The sequence below is a fragment of the Ovis aries genome, chromosome 1 (genome assembly GCF_016772045.2).
Source record: "Ovis aries strain OAR_USU_Benz2616 breed Rambouillet chromosome 1, ARS-UI_Ramb_v3.0, whole genome shotgun sequence".
Lineage (NCBI taxonomy): Eukaryota > Metazoa > Chordata > Mammalia > Artiodactyla > Bovidae > Ovis > Ovis aries.
Window position 1 is genome coordinate 5,476,538 of NC_056054.1, and position 27,915 is coordinate 5,504,452.

General features: G+C 53.3%; 1 protein-coding gene and 1 long non-coding RNA gene across 5 annotated transcripts in view; both read right to left on the reverse strand.

Moving 5' to 3' along the window:
- Positions 1 to 27,915, reverse strand: part of AGAP1 (ArfGAP with GTPase domain, ankyrin repeat and PH domain 1) — a 576,306-nt gene that overhangs the window by 420,126 nt on the left and 128,265 nt on the right. The window lies entirely within an intron of this gene.
- LOC121818811 (uncharacterized) overlaps positions 1 to 27,915 on the reverse strand; it is a 73,941-nt gene continuing 46,026 nt past the window's right edge. Inside the window, exon 3 of the long non-coding RNA XR_009600460.1 lies at positions 1 to 27,915. This exon is cut by the window's right edge and continues 45,012 nt beyond it. This is a non-coding gene — a long non-coding RNA (uncharacterized LOC121818811).

Below are 27,915 nucleotides of genomic sequence, written 5' to 3' on the forward strand. Positions count from 1 at the left end.
GTCAGCAAGTCTTCGTTTATTCACTGCTCCATTTGTTGAATTTATTCATCAAATATATATATTGAGTATCCACTGTGGCACTCCGCAGTGAGGAGGCCAGGTCTCTGATCTCCAGAATTCACAAACCCATGAAAAAGGCTGCAGATCTCAAGGCCAAGTGATGGAACACAGACAGGAGGCTGAAAGGACGGTACAGGTGCCCTGTAACGGACGAGCACCCGCAGAGACAGCTAAAGGCTCCAATCTTACAGCTATCGAGACCTAAAGGCCCACCGGATCTGCAAGCAGAGAAACGAAAACTCAGCAATGCAGAGACCTGATCTCTGTTAGGACCAGGATCCAAGACCTGAGCTTAGCCTGGGGTCTGTTCTCACCATGACAACTTCAAAACATTGAGATGAATTTTAACATTAAATCAGCTGGCCCATAATTAAGATATAAACTATATCTTGGTATCTGGGGCATTCATAAAAGCCCAACAGTGGGGGCGGGGTGGCCAGCATTTCTTTAGAACGTGAATACTGTGCAGTTGGGTTTCCCTGGTAGCTCAGCAGTCAAGGATCCAACCCGCCAAGACAGGAAACATGGGTTCGAGCCCTGGGTCAGGGAGATCCCCCAGAGAAGGAAATGGCAACCCACTCCACTATTCTTGCCTGGGAAATCCTACTGGACAGAAGGGCCTGGTGGGCTCCAGTCCAGGGGTTCACACAGAGACAGATGCGACTTCAGGACCAAACAGCAACACTGGACTGTCAGGGTCCTTCCAGTCCCTCTATGATTGTCTGAAATCCAGCCCGGGTTTTGCACTTTGCTGTGGGAGGCCGAAGGCTGCAGAGTAGAAGATTCCATCTGATCTGCCTTAGATGACACTGAAGGAGCAAGCTGTTTCTACTCCGGCCGGCCGGCCGGCCGGCGGGTTCACCATCTTTCGGTGCTTTCAGCCTCACCGGCAGCACCGTTTTCCACGCAGTTATAGCGATTCCATGTGAGGCCCAATGGTCTGCACCAGAAAACCTGGGAGAATGGCTTCTCCCTACTGCTCTGGACAAATGGGCTCTTCCGAGGCTCAGCCAGAACCTGCCACTCCAGAATCTAAATCCTCTTTCTCACAGCCAGACCTGCCTTTGAAAAATAAAAATAATTATACTATACGTGTTCAGGTGGGCATGGCGCTTTCATCTTCCTGTTGCTTTTTAAAGCAGCCCCTCTAGGCCATTATTTCTTGAATTTTTTCCAGCCATGGAGCATATCTGTATCACCATTTGGGCTTTAAAAAAAAAGAGAGAGATTGGGGTTGATCTTACTGCCACATCAAAACTGAGCAGCAGGCAAAGCCCTGATACTGCAGAGATGCCGGTGTCAGAGAGGGAGGGACTGCAGTGGGGGTCTGGGAGAGGTGGCCGGCCCTATCTACGCCCCCAGCCCCCCATTCATCACCCCTGGCAGCTGACGTCGCTCTCCCAGCCCCAAGCTGATAAAGGTCCTTCGACCACCCTCCTGTGACATTCCGGTCCCGGGCCACGTCTAGCTGCCTACAAATGAAACATCCCTGCGTGAAAATGCTTTCTCGCAAGCCTTCCTAGAGCTGATCAGCCGTGTTTAAAAGGAAGCCCCTGGTAGACCGCAGAGCCATCTGCTCCACGAGCTGCCTTTCCAAATAACAGAACATGCCAGCCAGTCACCACGTTTACAGCATCTTGGCAGAGCCCCATCTGTGGACCACAGAAACCGCCCAGCCCCCACTGGCCTTGTCCTGGCCTCTGCACGCCCACCCCCTCAAGAACCTACAAAGAGCCCTCGCCGCTGTCACGGGGCCTGTGACGGGCTCTTTTCTCACAGCAGGCTGACCAATACATACAGGAAGCAGAGAAAGAGATGCCTGTTTTCCTGAACAATTCCCTGGCAATCTCTTTTGGCCAGAGACTCAAGTCAGATGGAGGAGAGCAGGATCTAGACCTAGGATCTGCTGAGATGCTCAGCCCCTGCCATCACCTTGCCGGGACTGACCTCATCAGGAACCTCGCTGTCCCTCGTTTTCGAAACTGCAGGTCAAAGTGGGACTCGATGGAGACACCTTTGAGTCACAGAAGGACGAAGCTTGTGCTCAGTCCCTGAGGCAAGGACGTTCTGATCCAGCAGGATAAAGACCATGGGGGGCCTCCAAGTAGCTTGGCAGCATCTTCCCTCAAGGACCAACAATGGTGCAGTCACTGCCAGCCTAGTGACGGGACCACGTGGCGTGCCTGGACGCACAGACTTCTGAAGGCCTGTGCGCCACACCCCTCAGTTTTAACAGGAAGCCCCCATGGCATAACTGCAATGGGCAAGACAACCAAGCTCCAGGCCTGAGAGTGAGGAACCAGCTCACCACTACCGATCATCACCGAGCCTGGTTTGACCACAGAAGAAAGTGTTTCTCAGTCCGCTGCCTGTCCGAAGGCATCCTCAGATCTGAGAATCGGGCAGTTCTGCCCACATGGAAGCCGGAGAGTTGGGTGCCCCTGCGGGTGGGCCAGGGCAGAGGAAGATGGGAGAGCCACCCCCACAGTGTCCCTGCAGCTAGGGTTTATCCGGGGACCTTCCTGCAGATTTCAGCTGACTGTTGACTGATAAGATGCTGGCAGTCGGTACCACGCTTGCGCGAGGGTGCTCACACTTGACTCACAGAGGACTTTGTGTTCGAGACGAATCACAAACGGCCACCCTGACAGTCAGTGGACCAGGGGAAAGTGTTACTTGAGTTAAGAAGCAGGTGGGTACGAGAAAGGCAGAACACTAGTATTTCTACCTGAAACACTCAAGGTTTCCAAAAGGGAAGTGGTATGTGGCTTTCATCCAGAGAAGGGTGCATCCACCACGGTGCTCTGGGCATCCTGGGCTGGTTCCTTCTTGGTGGGGGCCGTCCTGTGCATCGTAGAATGTTTGTTTAGCAGCATCGCTGGCCTCTACCCACGAGATGCTGGTAGCAACACACACACACAAACACACACACACCGCCCCTGCAGTTGGCAGATACTGGCAAACATCTCCTGGGAGCACAATGCCCCAGGTGGGAAACCACAAGTCCAAAGGCACAGGCCAGACACACTCACGTGGAAAGGAGACAAGGGATTCCCGGTCTTCTTGACTTTTCATTTTACCATTTTACTTATTCAACCAGTCCCGCCTGCTTCTGCATGTACAAAGGCTCTAGACAGCCTCTCTATAGAAAGAGAAGCAATTATTTCCAGCATGTCTCTCCCAAAATGCAAAGAACAGCAGCAGTTACAGAGGAGGCCATCTGTGATAGACACGTTATCACTTACGATTGGTTTACATGAGTAAGTATCAGGAATGTGATTAAAATGCTGGAAAGGAAAAACATGAGGTTTCACCTATCTTAATTACTTAAAATCCAAAGCAGTGTGGTATTGTGTTTAATCAGAAAATGTCTTAAGCAAGATGCTTGAAGGTTTGGACCCAGGAGTGCATTCCAGCACGGCCTAGGTGTGGAGAGAGTACCTGAGCACACGTGGGATCTCCGCTCCCGCCATGAGCTCCTGCAGAAACTGTGTGTAGCCTGGATGGGCCACAGATCCAGGGTGGGAGATACCTGGTCACACAGTCCCCTCCTGAACTAGCTTAGGGTGACCATCATTCCATTCTTTGCAAATGGGAACCACTGTTTAAATTATAGCAAGTGAGGGCTGGAAGAGATCTTCAGTCAGTTCAGTCACTCCGTTGTGTCCGACTCTTTGCGACCCCATGGACTGCAGCACGCCAGACTTTCCTGTCCATCACCAACTCCCAGAGCTTGCTCAGTCTCATGTCCATGGAGTCGGTGATGCCATCCAACCATCTCATCCTCTGTCATCCCCTTCTCCTCCCGCCCTCAATCTTTCCCAGCATCAGGGTCTTTTCCAATGAGTCAGCTCTTCGCATCAGGTGGCCAAAGTATTGGAGTTTCAGCTTCAGCATCAGTCCTTCCAATGAACACCCAGGACTGATCTCCCTTAGGATAGACTGGTTGGATCTCCTTGCAGTCCAAGGGACTCTCAAGTCTTCTCCAACACCACAGTTCAAAAGCATCAATTCTTTGGCATTCAGCTTTCTTTATAGCCCAACTCTCACATCCATACATGACTACTGGAAAAACCATAGCCTCGACTAGACGGACCTTTGACCCCCATTTCACAGATAAAGCAGCTCACTCCATGGGAAGCCACCTGCCTGAGGCCACAGCAGAGGAGCAGAGGGCCCTGCACACAGCTGGGACAGGAGTCCCCAGGAAAGTCTAAAGTGAAGTGGAAACCACAATTCCACTTAAGCAGGATGGTGACGAGCAGCTTTTGATTTCAGAAATATGCCCGTGTCGGGGAGGAGTTAGGTCCTCACTCTCCAATACAGGAATGTGTCACAAACGTCTTCATGGTCTTGCTAAGTGTCAGGCAAAAGAGACTTAGGCTAGAATGAAAGCCAAGCCTATGAACTGTCACTTTATGGAAACAAATACCAACCCCCACTGGAGTGACAACCACAGCGGCTCCCACCCACGGCCACCGTGGGGCTCCCAGCAAGGAAGCTCCCCTTTCTTCCATCCAGCCTCCAGCTTTCTGCGGCGGTTTAGCCGAGGAGTCAGAAGGATTTAATCAAGGGCAACACACAACAGAGCACCTGTTCCTTGAACAGCTGCGAAGCAGCCCTGGAATGTGTGTGGAGCAAACCCAAGCAACTCCTGCAGATTACCTAACCCTCCCAGCCTGCGAGGGCAGAGGGGCTGAGCCCACCTGCTAACATCTTGCACTGCAGGATCCCACCGGAGGGACCCCCTCATAATAACATCTGCCCGACGGGGCGGTCCTACAGACATGGCAAGCAAAACCCCAGCGAGAGTCTATAGGGACCCTCCTAACAGCCTCTGCGGTGGAAACCAACGCCAGGAACTGGCAAAGACCAGCCACCTGAGCGCATGTGTGACAACAGCTGGGTGTTCTCCAAGCTGCTCTTTGGACCCACAGACGCCCCCCCCCCTCCCCCCCCGCCCAGAGTCATAAAATCCAGAACTCCTGTGAAACTAAAAGTCGAGGACACAAATAGTGCCCTGGGAATTATCAGCATGGTGACAAAGCTCACCTTTATGGAGAAAAAGCCTATTTGAACAAGAGTTCTCATGACTGCAGCTCATGTGGCACCTGGCTGCAGAGATATCTGGAAATCTTTCATCTGTGCCCGGGGACATAAAGGTTTGATATGTTTTTCTCTGAATGCTGAAAACAGCATGTTTGAGATGCCTGTTTGAATCTCAAATCCACCCCCCTACCCCAAATCTGCAATGGAAGACATGTGATCAGCCTCCTGCCTTCATTAGCCAAGGTGTCACCAGCTCCCTGGTTCCCAGGCTGGGAGGATAAATGCCCCACAGTGGCTGGCGACAGCAGCCACCCCCCAACTCAGTAGATAACAATTTGCATAAGAGCTCTGGGGACAGGAGAGAAGTGGGCCACCAGGATCAGTTCCAACACAGTAAGATGGAATAAAACGTCCACATCTTCGCATCTGCTCGCCACGCCCTGGCCATCAGCACCCAGCCTGCAAAGAGCAGGGGTGAGGGGGTTCCTGGAGCAGAAAGCTGAGAGATGTGGAGGGGCACTGGGGAACACAGGGCTGCAGGTCTTGGCCCACATGACTCCGGCGGGCTCTCAGCTTCTTTACCTGGTTATGAAGTTGTGTGAGGTGTGTCTCCTTTAAAAACAATCACCACCTGCCCTGGAACCTTCCACGAAAAGAGAAGGACCAAAGCGGGAATGATGGATAAACCAGCTGTGGGCAGGCGATCTACAGGCCCCAAAATCTGGACTGAGTCTCCCCCTCCTGTCGTCTCTGTCCCCCTAGGACTGCTGCTGAACTGTGAACCTGCCCGGCGACGGACCCGCACAAAACTTTCTAAATTTGGAAAAGGAGGTTCCACCCGCCAGCACCACAGTGGGTGGGTCAAAAGTGGCCGAGAAGCCTCTAAATGACAAAGTCCGATAACCACTGAAGCTACGACCAGCTGGCTCGGCCACAAGGGGGGCACAGGGCGGGGGGTTGGGTGCCATGCCTGGGTCCCTCCTCCACTCCACGGCAGGGAGGCGGCTGGGGAAGTCCTCGGTCCATCCAGGGCACCCCTGCCTCTTGCCCTCTAGGGGTCTCCTGTCCTTCGCTGGCCTCCTGGGCCTCCTCCCACACGGCCACACGCTGAGCTAATGCCATCCTACCATCCCGGCCTCGAACATTCTCTTCCCGAAGCCTCCAGGTTGGCCATCCTCTCCTAGAACTGCCACCAGTTGTTATTTCAACACAGTCTCTCCTCCCCAGTCCTTCAGACCCTTGAATCCAGCAAAGGCTGAGAGACATCCCACTGTCTACACCAGCCATGACCCTGCCAGCCCGCTGGTGCCTCTGAGACCCCCTGCCCTGCCCACGCTCACCCCAACCGCCAGCCGCTGGACTGATGCGCCTCACAGCATGTTCATGGGCCGGCAGCACGTGGCCCTCACCCAGCCCTGCACATCTCCAAGAAGCTCTCGGTCAAGCTCAAGTGCCGGGGCCCTGGGCCCAGTGCAGACGATCACGCAGCGGGCAGGGCTGAGCACCACGTCCTGCGGTCCCCACTGCAGCCCTGGGCCCCCACCCGCCTCTCCATGCTAGCGATCAGAGCTGACCGCCTCCCTGCGGACGCCTCCCAGGAAGTGTGCAGGACAGTGGTCAGAGTAGCTGGCTCTCCAGCCTCATGACCACACCGTTCTCTCCCCCGCTCAGAGTTGGCATGTCTATCACAATCGCCTGCTCGCCTCAGGCCAGGCCGGCCCATGAATCTGCTCAATCATCGCCCACTTAATGGGACACAGAAACAAGAGTCTATCTTCTGTCTGTCTGTCCTCAGCCTCTCCCAATATCCCCCCCCAAATGAGGAGTGCCCGCCCCGTCCCCAAGTATTTCCCATCCTCACCATCTTCCCCTGGGTGCCCTGGGCAGGCAGGCCTGGCACACCATGCCGCTGGCTTAGCCCACTCTTAGGCAACCACCTTTTCTGCTGCAATCACAGACTTTTGGGGCACAATGCTGCCCCAGACCTCCAGAGAGTCCCATCACCTGCAGAGCCCATTGCCCCTTCAGCACCTGCGCCCCAGGCCCGGACGGCCCCCACCCGCCCCCCTGCAGACCCCTGCAGTGCAGAGCAGCTGGGGTGCTAGACTCCTGAGGGGTGCAAATTCTGTGTGACTTTGGGAATGTGGCCTCCACATCAGCCTCACTGATGCCATAAGGGGACAATCACAGGGCAGATGTGAGGATCAGGTGTGATGATGGCTGTGAAGTCCTGGCTCCGGGGCTTGGAGCACACGTGTGTGGGCTGCAGCATCCAAGCCTTCATCCCAACACGTCTAACCGCTTGCCAGTCTGGACTGGGAAGTATGGAGCCTCCCCACCACATCCTGCAGGATCAGCCAGCTCCTCTCATTACTGGAGCCCGGGCTCAGGTGTCTGTGTCCTTACACACACACACACACACACACACACACACACACACACACACACACGCACACACGCACACACGCACACACACACACACACACACACCTGTGCACACCTCTTCAAGGTATCAGTCACTTTCTCTGACCTGACACTTGCCACGTGCCATGGACACAACCATCTCCCCCCAGAAGACCACGGCCGGCAGCTTTCTCTCTTAAATCCCAGCCTTGATCAGCGCTCTGCTGAAGAAATGCTGCCCAGGGCTTGATGCCATCGATCCAGGGGGCTGATTCCAGCTGAGTTGGGGGCGGGGGGAGCAGCAGGACCCCCATTATGTCACAAGCACCAGCAGAGGTCAGCTGACTCGCCGGGCCCCGCCCCCTCTCGGATGCTCTGGTTTACTAGGCCACACACAGGGGCCGCCCCCGCCCCTTCCGAGTGTATCTAGGAAGTCTCCAGCGGTTTAGAAAGGCGCAGAGGACAGGGTGAGTCATTTCTTCCCCTGGCCACAAGAAGCCTCAGCTGCAGCGGATCTGGGGTGGCTGCCCCCTGAGAAAAGCTGCCCCTCCTTCGGTGGAAAACAGGCAAACGCGACGGGGCGGGGGAGGGGGGAGGAGGAGAGATTGCCCAGAGCCTGACTGCCTGGTGGTGGGGGCGGTGTCCCCGAGGCAGAAGCTTCATTTTAGGGAGGAGAGGAGGACTGAGGCTGAAGCTGAAGCTCCAATCCTTTGGCCACCTGATGCGAAGAACCGACTCACTGGAAAAGACCCTGATGCTCGAAAAGACTGAAGGCGGGAGGAGAAAGGGGAGACAGAGGATAAGAGGATTGGATGGCATCACCGACTCAATGGACATGAGTCTGAGTAAACTCCGGGAGTTGGTGATGGACAGGGAGGCCTGGCGTGCTGCAGTCCATGGGGTCGCAAAGAGTCGGACATGACTGAGCGACTGGACTGAACTGAACTGAACTGTGCGGTTCAGAGGGGAGAAAGTCTGCTACCTGGAGAAAGCTTTCCTTGGAGGTTTCCGGGAAGGTGATGCTCCTTCCCCACCCACCCCAAGGGCCTGAGTCTTAGTCACACCCACCATGCAAAACAGGGTGGGTGGAGATTCACCCAGGAGTTCCCAGCCAGCCCGGGATGGGGGTGGTCGGCCAGTTCACTGGGATGCTGCAAGCAGGGCCACCTGCCCAGCCCTGGGCCCTCGCTGGGTGCGTGCTCTGTGCTCAGTCATGTCCGACTCTTTGCAACCCCCTGGACTGTAGTCCGCCAGGCTCCTCCGTCCCTGGGATTCTCCAGGCAAGAATACTGGAGTGGGTTGCCTTTGCCGTCTCCAGGGGATCTTCCTGACTCTGGGAGCGAACCACAGCCTCCTGAACGTCTCCTGCCTTGCAGGCAGATGCTTTACCGCTGAGCCACTGGGGAAGAGAAGGAAATGCAGGCTGTTGGGCCAGGTGCTTAGAACACCCAGGAAGAAATACAACACCTGAAGTAATTCAGAAAAGAGGGGCTACTGATGAGACCTCCACTAGACTCAATTCAAGGATCCTGTGGCTCTGAGTACCTGGCATTTCCGAAGTTTTCATCACTTTTCAAATGGCACATTCAGGGAAGGCCTGGGAGGCTGCAGTGGGCCCACAGAGGTGGCCACTCTGCAAACACCGCCTCTCTGTACCCAAAGTGTCCCGGAATCTCCAGGAAACAACAGCTGTCACTGGACATTTCTGGGTGCAAAAAACATTTTTTTCTTTAAAGTGACGCAAGGCAGGAGAATGTTCATACCAAAGGCCTTCTTCTCAGGAAGACTGTTCTCTGGAATTACAAAAGTTTATGCCCGAGGAGATTTAGCACTTGAGGTGGAAGTCAAGGAAAGCCACCAGCACACAGCTCCCCAGCATTCACAGGCTGCAGTGAAGCCAAGGGATGAACCTGGGCCTGCAGTCTGCTCACACCGCCCTCCCCAGGCCTGCGTGGGGCAGGGCAGCACTAGCCCACCTCCTGCAGCCAGGCCAGAGTGGGTCTCACTCATGATAAAGACCGGGAGAGCAGTGGTGTGGCCAGTCTTTGTAAGCCATGCTCGCAACACACTTTCAGTTTACCAGCTCACTTACAATTAAGATATAAAAAGGTAATTCACACTGATTGACGAATCCAGGACCAAAGCCTTGTTGTGTGTGTGTGGGGGGGGGGGGGGGGCGCCTCCTGCCTACAAGAGGTTTTAACCCCAGGCTTTAAACCCCAGCACAGCGAACAGGGTGGGCTGGCCCACCCCCAGCCAGCCGTTCTAGCGTTTCCACCCAGACCCCCAAGGAGCCAGCTCCCCACCACCTTCCTCCTGCAGCCCAGGGCCTCCAGGCTCAGCCAGACCAGCCCCGGGCTGCCCCTCCCAAGAGGGCCAAGGCCAAGGCCAGGCTCAGCTGGGGGGCCCTTCACAGATGTCAGCACAGTTCATCCCATTTGATCCCCCAAAGCCCCTGTGCCTTGGATCTCACTCCGGGTGTCCCCTGCCCCCACCCCCTCCAAAAGCACCCAGTGCACCCAAGGCGGGGTTGTGCGGCTGACCCCACTCTGGGGTCCTCTGACTTGCAAAGGGAGGCTAGAGGGGAAGCTAGGGCGGAGAGGAGACAGGATGAGAGGGCTTTTGGGAAAGCAAGTCAGAGAACATCACTGTGCTCTGCTTAGGGAGGGAGGTGGGAGGTAAAGAGGTAACAGACTTTGGGAGCAAGCAGGCAGAGGAGCCAACACCCACAGCTTCTCACTCAGTTCCAAGTGGGGAGGGGGCACCGAACATTCCAGGCAGCCTGGGGTAAAACAGGCTCCCATTCATCTGAATCTCCAGGGACAAGGCACCAGTCCAGAAGTCAGGATTATCCCCAGATCCCTCCATCAAGACCCAACCCCCTCCTTCTTAAGTTCTAAGAAAGGCTGAGCAAATCTGCCTCCCCACCCCCGACTCCCCCAAACTCTGAAACTGCTTCTGCCTCCAGCCAAACTCCAGGGCATGTCTCCCCAGGAAAACTAAGTGGCCCCAGATTGCCCAGCCACTGCCCAGTCCACCTGCAGAGCCCGCCTGCTCCTGGAGAGCCCTCTCTCACCCTCCTGCCCTGCCCCCACTCCTCTTCCCAGCCCTGGACCCTGACCCTGGAAGCCTGCAGGGGAAGTCTATACGATGCAGCCTTCCCTTCCCTAAAGCGGAAGTCCTCAATTATGAAGCCATCAGTTCTTAGCATCAGACACACTCCAGGTCCAATGAGATCGGGACCCAGGCCCGGGCATCAGGAAAGCTGTACGTGTCCCCTAGGAGACATCTACACCTTTCACAGGTCTGTCAGCTCACTCCCTCCAAGGGTTACAGAATCAGCAACATTACTTCTGAAGCAAAATCTCAACACTCCTAGCAACACAGACATTTATTTTGCCCACAGGAAACGGTGGGCACGAACAAGCAGAAACGCTTCCCAAAGGAGGTCAGAGTGCACGGGAAAACGTCCACGGATGTCCAAGCGGCTGCCAAGGTTTTAATGACCTTGACGCATTCATGATGGCGTTTGAAACAGCGCTGCACCCACCTGCTCCGGCCGCCGTCACAAAGGATCACAGACCAGGGGACTTAAGCCACACAAGTGTGCTTTCTCGCAGCTCTGAAGGCCAAGTCTGAAGTCAGGACTTCTCCCTCCATGGCTTGTAGGCGGTGTTTTCTCCCTGGGTCTTCACAGCCTTCCCTCTGTGCCTATGTGTGTCCTAATCTCTCTTCTTATAATATCGGACGCCAGTCTGATTCGATTAGGGGCCATCTGAGAGCCCTCATTCTAACTTAATAACCTCTCTAAAGGCCCTGTCTCAAAGTGCAGCCGTACTGAGGGGGTAGGGCTTCAACATATAAATTCTAGAAGGGGACCCAATCCAGCTCACACTCAGATGTGCCATAGTTAACAAATACCAACGTTTCCTGTTTTCTTTCAAATACGTGCTAAGTCGCTGCAGTGGTGTCCGGCTCTGTGCGACCCCATGGACTGCAGCCCACCAGGCTTCTCTGGCCATGGGATCCTCCAGGCAAGAATACTGGAGTGGGTTGCCATGCCCTCCTCCAGGGGATCTTCCCAAGCCGGGGATCAAACCCGCGTCTCTCACGTCTCCCGCACTGGCAGGCGCTTCTTTACTGCCAGCGCCACCATTAAACTGTCACCGCATTTTGCTTCTGCTTTTATGTTCTGGTTTTTTTGGCCATGAGGCACGTGGGCTCTTGGCTCCCAGACCACGGATCCAACCCACATGCCCTGCACTGGAAGGCAGAGTCTTAGCCACTGGAGCTCCAGGGACGTCCCAGTGGTGGTTCTTAAAAGAACGGGGTACATTCAGTGTACAAGAGTCCCGTCTGGATGTACAAAGGGCATTTTTCACGGTAAAAACTCCAGAGCAACTCTGACATCATCCAGGCACTGCCACGCTCAGCTCAGCTCCTGGCTCCTCAGGCCCCAGTGGCAGAAACAGTCACTAGCTGGTAAAACTCTGGACAAACAGACACACACTCAGGCTCTCCCAGAGGAAGAAGAATCTCACCTCCCAGGCTCACTGCCATCATCTCGGGGAAATTTGGAAAATTCACGGCACACGCATGGGCTGAGGTCAGTATGGACTCTCGTGTCTACCTTTCCGTGAACTCTACTACTGGATTCATTTAAAACTAGGCATGTCTCAAATATGAAACCATAACCCACACATATGGCCAGCAATTCCAACTAAAGACCCCGAGCCCGAGCGGAATGCATGGCTCCTCCTTTTCTTCTGGAGCTGCTTTGTTCAGACTGCCTTGTTCACTGGGCATAAATCAAGAGTTTACACTTGAAACTCGGGGTTTTGTCATTGTTGTTGATAAGTCATGTCCATCTGTGTCTCTGCAACCCAACCGACTGCAGCATGGCAGGCTCCCCATCCTTCACCATCTCCCAGAGCTTGCTCAAATTCACGTCCACTGAGTCGGTGATGCCACCCAACCATCTCATCCTCTGTCGTCCCCTTCTCCTCCTACCTTCAATCTTTCCCAGCATCAGGGTCTCTTCCAATGAGTCAGCTCTTCGCATCAGGTGGCCAAAGTATTGGAGCTTCCGCTTCAGCATCATTCCTTCCAATGAATAATCAGGGTTGATTTCCTTTAGGATTGATTGATTGATCTCCTGGCAGTCCAAGGGACTCTCCAGCACCACATTTCTGTTTTAAGCATAGCCCTAAAAACAAGTGTCTGGTGGGTTGCAGTCCACGGGGTTGCAAAAGAGCTGGACGTGACTTAGCAACTAAACAACCACAAGTCATGTATGAGGTCCAGCCTGCCAAATAAGTGTGTCCCATTCAAACCCGGATATCTGTCTCTGCAGTGGTGATAAGGCCCCAGGATAAATGGAGGCAACACTCTCTCCCACCTGGTGTGCTCATGAGCCATCAGCAGCGGGCCTGACCTACCCCCCGGAATGGGCTGCAGTCACGCAGGAGACGGCCTTCCTGGACATGACGCTCTCTTCGCTTGTCTGACTGAGCCTGTGTGACTTATTGGAAGGATCAAAGTACCCCCCCGCCCCGCCCCACCTTGCCTCACTCTGCGTTGCTCACTCCCTCCCCTAGAAATCAGTAGGTCATAAACCAGGGTCTGATTCCAACAGATTTGCCCACAGAACAGGACAGAGCCTCGTGGGGTGGCGGGGGCGGGGGGGTTGGAAATCTCCATGGAGCGAATTAAAAACAAATAAATCATACTTTGGGTGGGGGCGGAGTGTGTGTATGTGTATGTATTAATATATGGTTAAAGTAGATTACTTCCCACAAAGGAATCCTTTTCCAAGGCTCCGAGGCAATCCATAGAGCAACACGGGAGCCACCTGCTTCTTGCCAACCTAACTGCTCTGCTTGGGGCTTGGTTCACACAAGCCTGGCCTGAGAAACACCCTGTCATGATAACTGATTAGATAAGAGCACTCAGCTCTGCTCCTCCCCCCTACCCGCCTTCATTTTGGAAGTTGAGGGCTGGGAATGTAATATTGGTGAAATAAGGGACTTGGATCAAAAGTAAGAGCGAGGTGAGACCGGGATGCTTCTGGACACCTAATTAATTCCATGTTCTCAATTCCAGCATGAATTAATTTTTAAAGCATATGTCTGGTTTTAAATCTATGCTGACCTTGGGTGGAATGCACAATGTTTCTGTTACCACACAACTCAAAAAAAAAAAAAAAAAAACACCTAGGGATCACTCTGGAAACAGTAATTAATATTCTTTATTCATGAAAGAGCTTTGTTTGAAATATATGATTCAATCAGAAAGTCATTTTCTTTCCAAGTTTGCAGCGCTTCCTATAGGAATGCAAATCATATGACGAAGACACAACATAAGGACTGAAAACCGCACAGCTTACTCCTTATAAATGTTTAGCTCTGGTCCAGACAGAGCTGGGAGAAGCGACTCAGAGATTTCTGATGGAATATGTTGGATATTTTTATTCTCAGTTTCTTGAGACTATTTGCCTTCGTGAAAATAAAGCCCCATGATGGAGGCTTTTCAGATGAAATTACCATCAAGCGCTGTCGCGTGGGATGAGAAGAGACAGTGTGTCTTTAAACAGTGGGTGGGGACTGGAGCAGGTCAGCTTTGGGACTGGCCGGGGGGCTACGAACCACCAATGTCTAGTTCCTGTCACTTGAAAGGTGACACTGCTCTGCGATCACTGCATCCCCGCCAAGTCCACACTCGGGCTTCTGAGGATGGCCTTGGACTGGGCGAACCACCCTCCACTCTGGTCTTCATCTTCCGACAGTGATGCTATTACCGGTGCAATTTCTGTTTAGGTCATCATTCAATCAGCAGTACCCGGGGTGCAGGATACGGTGCCCTCTTTCAACCCATCCTGTATCAAAATATTCAATTGGAAAGCCTGTTTCCTTCATCTTGCTATTGTTACATAGTTAAGCAACCCCAGCTGTCCAGGAAATACCACCACAATGAACACATTATTGGGCAGGGAAGAATTGACTGGGGCTCCTGACAACCATTCCGCCCGCTACAAAGAAGCCAGGAAAAAAAAAAAAAAGAGCCCACGTTAAATACACAGTTATGAATAAAAGGCCTCCACTGCCTTTTATCACCTCGTCACAGGCCAGATTGAAATGAGCAGCTAGAGAACACTGATTGTAATCTCCTCTCAGTAACAGTAAGATGTTTCTTCTGGTTCTTTATCTGTATTTTTCTGAAACTGACATGTTTTCCTTTGAATAAGAAAGGCTATTTTTAAATGTTAGAATTTGATGTAGGCAGGATTTTTAACAATTTTGTTTATGCTCTGATCAAGATAGTGGGTTTTTTTTTTTTTTTTAATCTAACTTCACATCTCTCTTCTCAAGCCAACCACCTTTAAATCCTTCTTGGGATGTTTCCCCTTTACTACTCCAGTGAAAGTGAAAATGTTAGTCCCTCAGTCGTATCCAACTCTTTGTGGCCCCATGGACTGTAGCCTGCCAGTCTCCTCTGTCCACGGAATTCTCCAGGCAAGAATACTGGAGTGGGTTGCCATTCCCTTCTCCAGGGGATCTTTCCAAACCAGGTATCAAACCTACGTCTCCTGTACTGCAGGCAGATTGCTTTAGCATCTGAGCCGCGAGGAAAGCCTCCCAAATCCACCCAATAATAAACAAAATTGGGACGGCTCAGGTGGAAGTGAGCAGTGAAGCTACACCACATTTCCTTAAGCAGCAAAGAGGGGACCCCACAGAGTGGCTGGGCACCACTCTCTCCTTCCAGAGGAGGAAAGGGGCAAGGACATGCCCCAGGCCAGCCAGCCAGGAGTGATGGGTGAGGGGCTTCCCTGAGGCCAGCGGACTCTAAAGCGATGCCCCTTTCCTTCCCTGCGCTGCGCTGCCTCTCCCTCCTGTTGATCACCGGGAGAACAGGCATCGCTGTCTTCCATATTTTTGTCTCCAGCATGAAGCCCTCTTCCCTGAGATTTCAGCAATCTTTGGCAACAAAGTTTTGGAATCTCCTGTGTTGACACGCATGCCCCAACCCCAGCTGTTCTCTTAGCTCAGTTCAGTTTAGTCACTCAGTCCGACTCTTTGTGACCCCATGGACTACAGCATGCCAGGCCTCCCTGTCCATCGCCAACTCCCGGAGTTTACTCAAACTCATGTCCATTGAGTCAGTGATGCCATCCAACCATCTCATCCTCTTTCGTCCCCTTCTCCCGCCTTCAATCTTTCCCAGCATCAGGGTCTTTTCAAATGACTCGGTTCTTCGCATCAGGTGGCCAAAGTATTGGAGTTTCAGCTTCAGCATCAGTCCTTCCAATGAATATTCAGGACTGATTTCCTTTCGGATGGACTGGTTGGATCTACCTGCAGTCCAAGGGACTCTCAAGAGTCTTCTCCAACACCACAGTTCAAAAGCATCAATTCTTCGGTGCTCTTCTCTTAAGGTGTAATCAATATTGTCACCCCACAGGCCTGTGACCAGGGAATTTGCTTAGGGCACTTTCTTGAGGGTGACTGAACCAACAGGAAGAATGTAGGGGACATAGTCCCAAGACATAGGAACCCAGCGTGTGGGTGGGCGGAACCTCAGTGGGCGCTGGGCCGAGGCTGGAGCTGACCAGGTGGCCTGGGTGGGGCCCCCTTCGGGAAGGCTGCTCAGCTAGTCTCCTGCCAGTCCAGGTGTGTTTCCAATGAAGGCAAGCCCAGCCCTCTGGGATGAAGGCACTTTAGTTGTGTCTACCTCTTTGCAACCCATGGACTGTAGCCCACCAGGCTCCTCTGTCCATGGGATTCTCCAGGCAAAAATACTGGAGTGGGCTGCCGTCCCCTTCTCCAGGAGATCGTCCCAACCCAGGGACCGAACCCACGTCTCTCATGTCTCCTGCACTGGCGGGTGGGTTCTTTACCACTGGCACCAACTCTACAGCAGAAATCACTCTGTATTTTCCCCCATTTAAATAACCATTACAAAACTGACTTCAAAAAAGGGGGTGCCCAAATCCCAGGCATTTCCTAGTAGAAGACACTTTGTGTAATGTAAGGCTGATTTTCATCAAGAGAAGACATTTTCATCAATGATGCCTTGCATTTAATTACCCACCCATCCCTGTAGGCTTTGAAAAAAAAAAAAAAAACAGGGTAGATATTCAAATTAACCCATCAATCATTGTGGAAATCTCTATTTCTTTAATTCCGAGAGGCATAATTTCTGGGTCAAAGTGTACAAGCTTTTCATCCATTCACATTTCCCACCTGCTTTCTAGGAAGGGTAAACATTTCAACTCCCCCATCATTACTGGGGGGGGCCTCAATGTTGCCCCACATACAACACACAGGCTTCTTGCAGTCACAGTCCAAACCACCCTCACAGCACGGTCATAGAAATGGACTTTTCTATGTCATTTTCATCACGGTGTTCACTCTCTGCTTGTTTGTTCAAACACTGGCATCTCCGATTAATTTTATTCTTTACCTATGGAATCTTCATTTATATTTGCACGAGCTCTATAAACATGAAGAATGGCCATTTGGCTGTAACAGTCGGCGCAAGTACGTTTTCCGTTGTCAAATGGAGATCAGCGTACATCAAAAACAAGGATTTTCAAGAACGCGGCTGTGCAGGCACCCCGGAGCAGTTTTCTCAACGGCGCCAGCTCTCCCACCGGGTTGGTACTGCCCACAGAGTGCCGGCCCGTCTTGTCTCTGTCTTGGCTGGTCACCAAGGATGCTAACAATCTCTGAGACTGGCATCCTCCTGACCCGCTTGCTAGCTCTTCTCACAAAACATTCGCTAATAGGTCTTTCTGGACGGATTACGGACAGTGGAAGGGAAACTCACAGGTTTGTAATTTGCAGGAACCACATTTTTTTTTTCCTACTGCTAAAATCGATACTCCCCCCCACCTCACGTTGAGTTTTCTGTCCCCTGTTTGGAAGGTATTCTTCAGAACAGCAGGTTGGGGGTGGAGATTAATATCATTTGCAGGATCCTCCCGGAGCTCAGAAGACGTGCGAGCTACAGTATGAGCGTCGGGTTTCACCTTCTTTCTTCTCTGCTGTGTCTTCAGTGCCTAGAACTGCCCTGGAGAACGATGGACACACAGTGGATGTGGGGTGGGGGCTAAGGAGATGGTGGGATGGAAGTAAACAAATAATCCCACCCCCCTGCCCCCGCAGCTCGCAAAGCAGCCAGGGGCTCCCTCACAACTCTTCACTCCTCCCAGGTCTGACTGATCCATATTTTCATCTCTTCCATCCAAAGATCACTCCCCAATAGAAAAGGCGTTCTTCTGATTGTCCACCAACATGGGTCATTGTGTTTGATTTACTGAATTCTCTTGCCTTGGAAACTCCACAAATTAACCTGAGCTTGAAATTAAAAAGCCACTACCTCTGATGTAAAAGGCACTCTGGAGTAAATAATGAGACAAGCCAGCCCATGACCTAGATGAAGAGCTGAAGTGCTGCTAATTGGCTCCACATTTATCAACCCCATGACGCTTAGGCACAGCCCAGACCCTTAAATTAGTGACGCCTGATACAACGTACATCCTGTTGCTGTTCAGTCACTGTCACGCTAAGATTCTCAGGAACCGCAGGAACTGCAGCACGCCAGGCTTCCCTGCCCTTCATTATCTTCCGGAATTTGCTCAAACCCATGTCCATGGAGTCAGTGATGCCATCCAACCATCTCACCCTCTGTCGTCCCCTTCTCCTCCCACCTTCAATCTTTCCCAGCATCAGGGTCTCTTCCAACGAGTCAGCTCTTCGCATCAGGGGGCCAATGTATTGGAGCTTCAGCTTCAGCATCAGTCCTTCCAATGAACACCCAGGACTGATTTCCTTTAGGATGGACTGGTTGGATCTCCTTGCAGTCCAAGGAACTCTCAAGAGTCTTCTCTACCACCACAGTTCAAAACCATCAATTCTTCAATATTCAGCTTGCTTTATGGTCCAATCTGGCACCCATACTGGAAAAACCATAGCTTTGACTAGACGGACCTTTGTCGGCAAAGTCGTCTCTGCTTTTTAAAGTGCGGTATAGGTTGGTCATAGTTTTTCTTCCAAGGAGAAAGAGACTTTTAATTTTGTGGCTGCGGTCACTGTCCCTTGTGATTTGGGAGCCCGAGAAAACCCTGTGGTGCCCTTTAAAGCCCTGGAATCTCCAGGGCAGTGTTCCTTGGCATGTGGCCCCAACCAGCAGGATCCAGAGAGAGAGCAGCACACGTTAGAAATGCAGATGCTCAGGCCCGGCCCAAACCCCCTAAATCAGAGTCACTGGTGGAGGAGCCCAGGACTCTGTCTCAAGAAGTCTCCAGACGCTGCTCAGGCCTCTCCAATCAGGTGTGCAGAGCACTGCGCCGGAACACGGAGGGTGGACGTCCATCCCGCCATTTCTGATGTAACAGACCGCTTTAGATAAACACTTCAGCAAACGTCTTGAAACAACCGATTCAGTAAAGAGCCAAATGTTCTATTCTCCCCCACCCTTTCTTGTTTTCCCTGAATTCTGGAAGAGTGGTACAGCATTGAAGGGTCATCAAAGTCACACATTTTAAAAAGTCATGCAACAAGGGTGAAAGGCTTTTAAAGTGTGGCAAAGTCAATGATGGAATAACAGAAAAATTAGAACCCCCTGGAAGAAGAGGGCAGAACTGCACCCAAAATGTTACCAGGACTTATTCTGTAACAGAAAAATAAACATCTCTGCTAGACTCAGGGGAAACTGAACTTCCCCTCTATCCTAGAGTCCTCTGGGCCCAGAGCTCTCTGCCCAGGGAATGCACCCACCCTCCTCCACGGAGCCCCCACCCACCCGTCCCTAAACAGCAACACAACTAAATCCTACCTCGTGTCAGGGGTTTTCTTTACTTGGTTAGTTTTTTATTGGTTTTGGGGGGTGGACGGGGCCCTTTGTGTCCTGTGGGTAGTCCTCAGATCAGGGATGGAACCCATGCCTCCAGGGTTGGAAGCGCAAAGCCTTCACCACTGGACCACCAAGGAAGTCCCTCAGGGCTTTAAATAAGCTTTCTAGAAATATCTACCTGCCCTCACGAAAGTCAGATCGTTGGGACCCTCCGTGATCCAGGGGAGCCACTGAACCGATCGCATCAGCAGGGCGACCACAGCTGGACCCGGGTCACCTTAATGAAGGTTAATCCCGCAGGCGCGCGAAAACCCCAGGCATCTGGGCATGTGCACTTCAGAGCTGATCACAGCCTCCATCCACTTTTGGAGGTGGGTACCATTACCCTTCTCCTTTTTCCAAATAAAGGCCCAGAGCCTTGGAGGGGCATCACTCAGTCGCACAGCAGTGCAGGGAGAGAAGGCACAGAAATCTGAAGCCGTGACTCCAGAGGGCCAGCTCCTGCCTTAAGAGACGAGAAACGGTAGGAGGAGGGGAGGGTGTTTGGAGCGGAGTTGCCTGGACCTACCTGTCCCTTGCCGGCTATGGCTTTAGCTCAGGGTGCCAGGGGGTGCCCTGCTTCCCATGTCCTGGAACTGAGCCCCACAGCCACAGTTCCACTGTGGCCTCTGCTCCTGTCTTCACGTGGCTTTAGCTTTATGGCAACAATCACGCCAAGAGGGCACCACCCTGCAGAGGGGGAAGTGCTTTGCAGGCTGTGGCTGGATCCACAATGGACATGGAAAACCCTCTTTCCAGGGCGAGAACCACTCAGGGGAAGTCACCTCACTGCTGACCTTCAAGGCACTTGAACTGAGAGTCAGACAGTCGCCTGCAGGCTCCTCAGGGACCCTCATGAAGCAGGGCGAGGAGAGAGCAGAGCTGGACGGTCCACGGCCCATCAGCAGCCTGGATGCAGGGCGAGAGCGTCACCACAGTTTCACGACCTGCCCTGAATGAGGGGCTGACCGTCAAAACAGAAACCAAAGCCCACTGCCCGGGGGCGGGGGGGCAGAGGGGGGCTGCGGTGTGTGCGTGCAGGAGGCTAGGGGCAAGCAGGAAAGGAACACAGAAGAAAAGGGAGTAGCGCTACACCCACAGCAAAGCCTTGCCAACACTGGCCCAACACTGCAAGGCTTTCTAAGAATAAAGGGAGGGTGAGGCTCAAGAGAAGAAGTCACTTGTGCTCATCTCTGTCACCCCAGAGTTCTTGACCTTCTTTTATGACTGTATTTGGGGGCAGAGGAGGGGAGGCTGCATTAACTAATGATTGAATTCCTCTGAAATGGCAACAACCTGCTCTAGACTGATGGGAAAGCAGTGGCTGCATGGTCCTCGGTGAAGGAAGAGGGACCCCCATGTCCCACCTGGGTGAAGGAAGGGGGACCCCCACGCCCCACCTGGGCTCCCCTTGAACTGGTCAGCCATGAGCTTTGACCATAAAACAGTGAGATGAGACTACAACTTCCGTGAAAATCCATTCCAGACCTAAAATTCTACCATTAAAAAAAAGTTTATTGAAGTATAGAGTTGGTTTACGATGTTAATTTCTGCTGTACAGCAAAGTGATTCAGTTATACATACAGGCACATTCTTTTTTTTACTATTCTTTTCCATTATGTTTATCAGGAGATACTGAATACAGTCCCCTGCGCCACAGAGTAGGACCTTGCTGACTCTATCCATCCTACACGCACCTGCTAGTTCCCAGCTCCCAGTTCTTCCCCAGAGTCTACCACGCTGACATCAGGAAATCAACCCCGGGTGTTCACTGGAAGGACTGAGGCTAAAGCCAAAGCTCCAGCACTTTGGCCACCTGATGGGAAGAGCTGACTCACTGGAAAAGACCCTGATGCTGGGAGGGATTGGGGACGGGAGGAGAAGGGGATGACAGAGGATGAGATGGTTGGATGGCATCACCGACTCGATGGACATGAGTTTGGGTGGACTCCAGGAGTTGGTGATGGACAGGGAGGCCTGGCGTGCTACAGTCCACAGGGTCGCAAAGAGTGGGACACGACTTAGTGAGTGAACAACAACAACGTTATCAGGATTCCTTTCTGAGGCCATCTCAAGTGATCCTTCAACTGAAAGCCTCGACAGAGCAGGTTGAAACAGTCTGATCTGAAACGTTCAGGCTACTGAGGTGCCCTCGGGTAGATGTTTTCTCCCTCCTCAGCAAGCCACTAGAATACTCTAAGGGCAGGGTAGACTGTGACTAACTGTCACGACGGTAAGCACAAACTCATTTGCATGCAGTTGTGTGTGACCAAACATTTACCCAGCATCTTCGAAACCAGCGATCTGAAAGGTGCCCTCTGGTGCTTCCCTGGCGGCTAAGAGGGAAAGAAATCTGCCCCCCAAAGCGGGAGACACGGGTTCAACCCCTGATCGGGACAGCAAAGCCTGTGACTCACAGCTCCTGAAGTCCGATTGCCCTGGAGCCCAGGCTCTAAGACAAGAGAAAGCACTGCAGTGAGAGGCCCCCACCTCTCGCCACAACTAGAGAAAAGCCTGCGTGAAGCCACGGAGACCCAGCACAGAATAAATTCACAAACTTTTAAAATGCAATTTTAAAAAAGGTGCCCTCTGTGTTGTCACTGGGCGACACAGAGCCCCTCCAGTCGACTTTCCGGGGCAAAGATGACCGTGCTCCCCCCACCTCCTTCACGATAGCGACATCTACCTTTGTGAGCAACCCCAGCCCACCTCTGCTTTCCTACAGAGTTAATTATCTTTCTGCTCTCCTTATCTCTTGTCCTAGGGCAGTGCACAGGGCCACAGTCAGCAGCCCCCTCCTGGACAGGGCCCCCCCGACACTCAAAGGTGTTCTACACAAGCCTTTCTTTGCAGACAGCACGTACGGCCTGCCAGGGGTATGACACCAGCCTCACGGCCACAGTCCTCTGTGTGCGTGTTGGTCCAGCCTCAGATCCCCGAGCCCCTTTTAGCCAGCTTCTCAGAGGCTGTCTCGTGGTCCCAGTGCCAGACTCAGCATGGCCTCGTCCTTATTCATGTGGACGGTGTGAATGATTCCTTCCAGGTGGAGACACTGTAGGTGGCCTCGAACTCGGGAGACTGAACGTCTACAAGTGAACTGTCTATTCCAGGGCAGAGAATGAGCTAGTAGCAGATCAAAGGGGCCTCTCCTGTGGTTTCATGGGGCCAGCTCCCTGGAAAGGCCTGTGTGAGCACCAGTGAGTCCAAGAAAGAGCAGCCAGACCTAGAAAGTCCCCAGGGACGGGCGGACGGACACGCACACACATCGGTGGACACGTCCCATGACGGGGATGGGAGAGAGCTGGGCTCGAGCTCCGCTCCCCCTTCTCACTCCGCCTCCGGATTAGCTAATCGGCGAGAACTCTGGCTGCTCTCGCAGACTCTCTTCTCCCATCCTCCCATCCTGCCTCCAAGGAGTTGGTCCTGACCACCTGCAGCGGAAACAGCTGAGAATCCCTGGACGTCTGCAAGCCTGATCGTCCCAGGTCAGAGAGCTGGTCCATTTTCGGAGCGGGAAGGCAGCCTGCAGTCCGGCACCCTGCTTTGTGGCTCAAGGAGCCCCCTTCCTGCCGCCCCCAGCCTCCTCCACCCCGAGGGGCACCGGACAAAGGCAGCCTGTACCTCGGGCTCTGTCGCCTGCTTCCTTTGATGAGATCACTGTTTTTTTGTTTTTTTTTTTTTCCCTCTCCAAAGATCACAGGATGTGGAAGAACCCGATAAGAGCACTGGCTCAGACACCGGGGACCCCTGAAGAGAGAGCAGGATGGAGAAAGAAGCCGCTTTCGACAAAGTCTACTTCTGAGTTATGATTCCACCTGGAACTTGTCAACTGCTGGCTTCCCGTCCAAAGAACTGTGCTCAGACCCACACGCAAGATGACCTGATCTCCTGGGCCCTGCAGACGGGATTAGGTAAACCCCCAGAGATGCTGTGGGTCTTCCCAGGCAGCACTGAACAGGGAGGGACCCCTCTGTGTCACAGACAGAGGGTTTCCAGTTCCCCCCATTCCTGGTTCACTACAATCACCCCCAGCTGCCTTCCCCACCAACAAACACAATGAAGAGAAATGGTAAAGGGCATGAAGGGGGAAGCCTCTCCAAGCGCTCCGTGTTCACCGGCTTCCCCTCCCTAGAAGGGCAGCAGCATCGGAAGATGGTTGCTACGGTCCAGCCCAACTCTGTGTCTTTCCCAGTCCTCGGAGGAAATCTGCTGCGAAAAGTGATCCCAAGTCACTTTTTTTTTTAATCCATCCAAAAGCAGGAATTACATCTGCACTACCTCATCAACAGAGCCCTGGGCCGCCTGGGACTTCCTGAGCCCAGAGGAGCCCCCACTTGATCTCCCAGCGCACCGCCTTCGCGGGTGGGTCTGACTTTGCACAGCTGGGCCCTGTGGACGCCTCTGCCGACAGCTGTCAGGACATGGGGCGGTGAGGGGGAGTGGAGTGGGGTGAGGGGGCAGGGCAAGTTCTGGCACAAGCACCCCTTGCAGTCTGGCCAAACCAAGACCAGAAGAATCCCCATCTGGGTGCCTGAGCTATAAGGGTCTCCTGGGGGCGGGGGGTCCTGCCTGACATAATCCCCATCTGGGTGCCTGAGCTATAGGGCTCTCCTTGGGGGGCGGTCCTGCCTGACATAATCCCCGTCTGGATGCCTGAGCTATAAGGCTCTCCTGGGGCGGCGGGTCCTGCCTGACATCCCTGCAGGAAAATGCAGAAGGCTCCCCCTGGCCCTGATCCAGGCCTTCTTGGGTGCCAAAACCTCTCCTCCTAAGGTTATCGTGAGGTCAACTCCATCAAGGCCCGTGGCGGCAAGGTCATTCCCCTCAATGTAGCCCAAGGGCCCAGGAGGGTGCGGTGGAGGGTGGTGGCACAGAAGGCCTCAGCCTCCTGTTTTTTTAGAAATCCTCCCACCAATTGCCCCAAACCTCAGTGACGTAAGAAATGCTCACGTAAGCAGCGATTCCACCGTACAGGCAACGGGACCTAGGAGGTAAGTCCCTAGTGGGAGGAAGGCTGAGCTGAGCGGGTGAGGGGCACACATCCAGTGGGTGGGGTCACTTCAAGATGATCCCCACCCTGGAAATTAACAGAAAAGCAGAGAACCTCACATCGCTTCAGCCCCAGGAACCCACTCTGGGACTTCAGGCTGAGCAGAGACTCGAAGTGCAAGGAGATGAAGGAAGAGATGGCCCATCAATAGTGAACAACCGAGATGCTCACCAAAAAGGGATCAAGACCAACAGATACACAGACAGACACAGCAATGCAGCCATGTTTGAGAGAAGCTTACACCCCTGTTAAAAGGATGACCCTGACGGCTGAGCAGGTGAGACATCCTTCAGTTCAGTTCAGTTGCTGTCGTGTCTGACTCTTCGCGACCCCAAGGATCACAGCAAGCCAGGCCTCCCTGTCCATCACCAACTCCTGGAGTCCACCCAGACTCATGTCCATCGAGTCGGTGATGCCATCCAGCCATCTCATCCTCTGTCGACCCCTTCCCTCCCGCCTTCAATCTTTCCCAGCATCAGAGTCTTTTCAAATGAGACATCTTGAGGTCATCTAACCACACAGAAGAACAGGCTGGCGGAGCACACGGGGAAATGAACACACATCACCTGCCAAGTGGACGATCAGACAGGGGCCCCTGTTCTAGAACAATTATTTCCTACAGTGCAGAAGCCATGTTACCGCAATAGTGTCATTCGTGAAAGAGAGAACACGCATATTATTTTTTTTTTTACATTTAGAGGTCGATGTCACTGAAAGTCGGAGGAGAGAAAAGCAAAACTCTGCACAGGGACAGAAGGCAGCAGCAGGGAGGCCAGCCAGCGGCCACATGGGCAGGAGTGGAACCCGGGCGCCCGAGAGGACAGGGTGCCACCAGCTCCAAGGCCCCAGCTCCCTGACATTCACCAAAGAGCTGCTCGAACTGCTCCCAGGAATGCTCAGGCAGGCTTTCAACATACACACACACACACACATGAAAGGCATTTCTTTTCTAATTATAAGTTTCCCTTAAACACAACCAAGACATGTTTTAAAAAGCAAAAACCAATTCCACATTTGGGGGCCAATCACATACTTCTGTAGAGCTGCATGTGTCTGAACTGGGTCTGTAAGATTAGGGAGTTTTGTTTTTTTAAAAAAAGTTTAAAACTCCCATTATACATTGTCTCGGGTAATGTGTAGGTCTGCATGGCTAACGCTGGCTGGAGAGTGGTTTATGGGAAATACCGTCCAATCATAACCTGGCTTTCCCAGGGCAGGGGACTGTTGGCAGGCGTCAGGCTGGCCATTACAGAAAGGCCGAGACCTCATTCTTGGGCAAGAACACACTCAGAGGCAGACAGAGTTGCTTCCTAAGCCACCTCAGTCCAGTTCAACAGGTCGGGGCTCCTCTCCCCAGTTCTTTCTGACCCACCAAACATCACATGGTTCTCCTTCAAGGGGAAAGATTACACCTGCCTCCCTGCTCAATCAGGCAGGCTTCCTAAGGTAGCAAGGGTCTGTCCTTTAGAATTCACCCCCAAACTTTTCTTAAAAGATGATTGGGGGGGGTTAAAAATGGTGGCAGGCAAGAGAACATACAAACGACTCACATATGCCAGCCTGGCGCGTTCACGGCCTCTGCGGCACACACTCCCCATCAGACAGCTTAATTACAGACCTTCACTGTTTATAAACTAGACGTGCCAGGAAGCAACCAGGAAACGCCACTCGGGACTGCTCTCTCATTCAGCTGAGCCTGTCCGTCTACCAGTGGTAGAGATGGTTCTTGGGAGTTTTAGGATTTCTTGACTTCTGAGCTCTGAGATGGGAACTCTGAGGTGGCATGGAATGTGCGGATCCCTCCTTTTCTGGAAGACAGTCCCTCCGCCCTGTGGTAGGCTGACCTCTGCTGACCCTTGATCTCCTGAAGGTGGGGGACAGACAGCACCTTCCCTCTTGGCCTGGGGCCCCAGTGGCCATGGGGGATCACTTTTAACTGCAAGGGAAACCAGCTGGAATCTCAGGAGATGGGCTGGCTTCAGTCTCCAACAGAGGCAGGAAATGTTCCAGCGGCTTCAGCTCTCAGAGCATGACATCTCCATACACCTGGGAGTCCAGCCCCTGACTGACCAGGCCCGCACACCCAGGCACCTCTGGGTCAGAGGATGGCCTCTGCAGTAAGTGATGCTGCGATGCCCACCACCACCCCGGGGGAAGGAAGGTGGAGACGAATTGGGCTGCCCTAGAAGCTGACCACCACTTCCCCAGGGGACACCAATAACCCGGGGGGATCCTCACGTCAAGGGACACATAGGTCTTCTTGAGCAACTGTAGGTCTCCGAGCCCTTGATGGATGTCACAACTAGAAACGATGCAGATTTCCCCAAAGGGAAGCTGTCTACTCCGGATGACCTTATCAACCCCTGGGTCCCTCAAGACCTTGAAAATAATCTGAAAAGGAAGTTCCAGCACAGTTGCCTTTGAAGTTGATCTCCGCTCTGCAAAGCAAAACTGGACGGTCCAGCCACACAGCAGGCTGAACCACGGGGTGGGGATTTGACAGACCAAAGTGCGGCAAGCCTCTCTCTGCTCTGTTGTTATCTCCGAGTGAGAGAGACTCCCTGAGATTCTTCGGCGAACAGAACACACCTCATGTGCGCCCAGAAATACAGCAGATGCCCAGCCCCTACAGGCTGGAGGGGGAGCAGGGAGAGATGGGCCCAGGACGCTCCACCCCGTGAGATCACCCCCGACGTGTGTACATCTGCCCTGAGCTTCGCCCTCGCCCCCAGCAGCCGCTGAGCCACGGCTCCAGCTGCAGAAATAAATTCCCTTCTCGGCCTCCTCCTCTCCTGCCCATCCTGGAAACACTGGGATTTCCCCAGGATTCTCGTCCAGAAGGAGTTCACCCACCCCTGCAGCCTGCTCTCTGTCTCCAGATGACCTTCAAATGGACACCCCTGCTCAGGGCGGACGTAGGGGGCCACTGGCTCAACAATCTTTCCCACAAGCCCACTCAGCTGTCCCATGGAAGCCCTCAGGCTCAGCAGGAGCATGGCCAACTAGGAACTCAGCCCAGTCCCTCCCGAAGCCTGAGTGCCACCATGATCCACCCAGCTCCCCGCCCTCGGCCTTTCTCTGCCAAATGCAATCAACCATCAAGTCCTGGACCCGCTCGTCTGAGATCTCTCCAGAACTGCTGCCCCGCCTCCATCCCCACTGCCATCTCCAGGCCAGTGGTTCTCAGTGGGGAACACCGGATCCGGACTGTCTGCAGACATGTCCGGTTGTCACACTTCAAAAGGGGTGCCCTGGTGCCTAATGGGTGGAGAGGCCAGGGACGCTGCTGACCACCCCGCCGTGGCCAGCAGGCCAGGTCAGCCAGCCAAGGGAGCAGGACAGCCCCCCTGCTAGTGTCAGGAGGGCTGACGGTGCAAATATCCCTGTCTTGGGCCAACACCATCCCTCTCCTGGATTATGGCCAGCTGCCCCACCGGACTCTCCCTACCTCCAGTCCC